This window comes from Triticum aestivum, unplaced genomic scaffold (assembly GCF_018294505.1).
Source record: "Triticum aestivum cultivar Chinese Spring unplaced genomic scaffold, IWGSC CS RefSeq v2.1 scaffold95145, whole genome shotgun sequence".
NCBI classification, from domain to species: Eukaryota; Viridiplantae; Streptophyta; class Magnoliopsida; order Poales; family Poaceae; genus Triticum; species Triticum aestivum.
Window position 1 is genome coordinate 1 of NW_025241086.1, and position 3421 is coordinate 3421.

General features: G+C 31.9%; 2 non-coding genes across 2 annotated transcripts; both read left to right on the plus strand.

Moving 5' to 3' along the window:
- Positions 1-1487: 1487 nt before the first annotated feature.
- On the plus strand, positions 1488-1561 carry TRNAP-UGG (transfer RNA proline (anticodon UGG)). The gene has a single exon. It is a non-coding gene; the product is annotated as a tRNA-Pro (tRNA).
- Positions 1562-1700: 139 nt separating this feature from the next.
- TRNAW-CCA (transfer RNA tryptophan (anticodon CCA)) lies at positions 1701-1774 on the plus strand. Its single transcript has one exon. It is a non-coding gene; the product is annotated as a tRNA-Trp (tRNA).
- The last annotated feature ends 1647 nt before the right edge of the window (positions 1775-3421 follow it).

Here is a 3421-nt window from a genome sequence, read left to right on the forward strand (position 1 = left end):
GGTTGCTTGGATTTATTAAAAGTTTGCTTGGATTTACTAAAGGGTTGCTTAGATTTAAGAAAAGGTTGTTTAGATGTATACATGATTTATTCCTTATTTAAAATTTGAAAATTTGAAAATTCACTTCTTTATTTTATTAATTTAGGATCCAGAAGAAGTAGTTTTTCTTTGATCCATATCTTATTTGATTCATATTATAGTATATGAATACCCTCTATACATATGAAATAATATCTACCGGAAATCAGATGAGTTGATTTGTATTTTGTATTCTATACTATGTTTTCTTTATATATTAAATATGAAGTTCTTACTCTTTCTGTTGTTTGGAAAGATCGAACACACGATGTTCCTATTTCTTTATTTCGTGATGAGTCGTATGCTTGCGACAATAACGACAAAAAATTTTGAATTCTAATTGTCCGGGTGTATTGTGGCGATTCTTTTGAGTACTATATCTAGAAATCCCCGTCGATTCCTCATTGGCACCTTTTCGAACACAACTGATGCATTCCAAAATAACTCTGATTCTAACATCTTTTCCCTTGGCCATGAACCTCCTTTTCTTTTTGGATTGACTTAACTTAATTCTTCTACTTATTCTTTTATTCTTCTATTTTGAATCCGAAGAAGAAGAATAAAATTCATTAGAATAATTTTTTTATTCTTAAATTAAGTAATAAAAAATAGAGAAATAATTAAAGAATACAATCCTTGTCGAATTAGCAAAGATTTTGGTTCGAAATCATTTCATTTAATTAGCCAGCCCCACCTTTTCTATGCTCTGATTTCTGAGGCCTTATTTAGCTTGGGTACCCCTTTAAATTGAATTTCTATTTTCAAAAATGGGGTTTACAAAATTTTTAATGACTCTGAGGTTCAACCCAATCCATCTTTTCTTTCTTTTTCCTTCCGATACTAAAAAAAGATTGAAAAGGATCAAATTTTGTCATATCACGAAGAAATCTATCCCTCCCATAGCAATAACTAGAATTAAAAAAAAGGGAATGACAAAGCATCTGGGAATAAACGATTAATTTCTATCAATAAACCTGCTAAAGCACCAAACCATAGAGTACTTTGCACGGGTGCTACAGAGAGATATGTTTTTATATCCCGCATTGAAAATCCTCCTTCCTTGTTGGAATACATATATGATCATAAACTCTTGCCCAAGATTGTTATGCTATATATAAAATGAACCATATCGACGAAATTTTCCTATCCCTAAAAAAGAAAAAGATGACCCCTTCTTCCTATATATTAGCAAGGAAAAGTAATCCTTCTTTTATAGGCGAAATTATATTGGATTTTATATGTATATAATTCCTTAATTATATGAGACCAAAAAGAAGAAATGATACGAGGGTTCTATATATAGATAGAGAAAGAAAGAAGAAGAAAATAGAAAGAAGAAGAAAATTATGATGTGGAAAAGAAGACAGGAATTGTGTACAATGGCATTGTACAACAATTTAATTTGGAAAAGGGATGTAGCGCAGCTTGGTAGCGCGTTTGTTTTGGGTACAAAATGTCACAGGTTCAAATCCTGTCATCCCTACCTATTACTTCTTTCTTCTTTATAGGCAGTAGCGATGAGATCAATTAAAGTAAAGTGGGTATAACTTGAATTTGTGGAGACTATACGTACGTGAGATACATTAGGAATAGAAAAAGATTTTCTTTTTGAATGAATGAAAGCGCTCTTAGTTCAGTTCGGTAGAACGCGGGTCTCCAAAACCCGATGTCGTAGGTTCAAATCCTACAGAGCGTGATTCCATCTATTTTATGTCGAAGCAGAGTAAAATAACTTAACAAAATTGAATTGTAACTCCAATTTCAATTTTACCTCCTCTCTGGTCTGGAGGAGGTCAATCAAAAAAAAAATGACTCAATCAAAGATCCAACTGATCCCCACGCCTGTATTGCAAATACGCAGTCACGAATAATCCCGCTAAAGTAATAGGAATTAGGCCTAAGACGATTCCAAATAGAAAAACTTCAATCATTTCGATTTGTTTGAGGGGATAAAAAAAGAGGTACGATCTATCCCTAAATAGTACTCTAAATTATCCACGAATCTCAATGACCAAGAAAAGAATTCCTAATTAGTCTGGAAAAGAGTCGTAGAATGCCAGGAATCCCAAAGAAAGATTTTTCTTTTCTGAATTATAATTATTCAGTCAATTCAAATAAGGCGTATCTTGTTCAAGCCAATAAATAGAGCTGGGGTTATAGTTAAAGCAGCCAGTAGAAAACCAAAATAACTAGTTAAAGTAAGCATGAAAGAGTTAAATTCCATTTTTTTACTACACTACATATGTTGGTAAAGCATTTACCTAAGTTATGGAAAATTCAGAATTCATCAGTTATTTTAGATAATACTAAAAAACAAGGTAGAGTAAGATACAGAAGTGTAAAAGAAAGTGGATTCATCAGATGATACATGAGTCCCTAATTCCGAATCAAGAGATTTGTTGTGGAATTTGTCAATTGAGTAAAGTAATAATATTAAGAACTAGATCATCTAACCCCATTGAATTTCATTTTTTCATTCAATTTTCAGGGAAATTTTTGAATAAAAGATAAATAAACAATTGAATTTGAAAAAAAAAACTTCTTTCTATTTTGGATAATTTCTTTTTCAATAGGACCCTCTTTTTGGAGTGAACGATCGAATATTCCCCTATTCCTTCTTATTTTAACTGATTGTATTCCATATGGAATAAGAGGAGAACAAAAGCATTCCACGACCTGCCAAGGGGCTGTTAAAAAAAAAGAAAGCTCTTCCTTGAATTTACTTTATTTTTATTCCTTTTTCGAACTCCAACCAAAGTAGATTCGAAGACGAGTCACTTCAATTATCCTTTTAAGTTCTATTCTATCTTCTGTCTTTCCCTATTTCATCTCGTAAAGTTCCGCGCTCACAGTTTGGTCAAGAAAGTTAGACCTAATCCAACAAACAATACAAGGATGAATTACGAATTATGAAAGGATAGATTTCACATATACTTGTCCTTGTATTGTGTCAGTATGAGAATATCCTTCCTAAATTATTTATCCAAACCTATTGATCATTAACTTAGATTTTCCCAAGATTTTGGCTGCTATTCCGAATTACTCTATTATTCCGAAGCCAATGAAAAGTAAGTAGAACCTACAAAAATGGGGTTTTCTATTGATGCCTTGAATAACATATAGCTTACCTATAGACAAAAAAAATAAAAAAGTAATTATGTTTCGGAACCAGGCAAAACCAGATTGCTGTGCCATAGGAAGGATAGCTATACTAATTCGGTATACTCAAAATACACCTTTGGTACAAAATTGACAATCTCACAAGGATGAAATATCAGTAATTTTCTATTTACTGGTCGATCCCATCTTTTACGGAATCAATTCCTTTTTTGAATGTACAAAA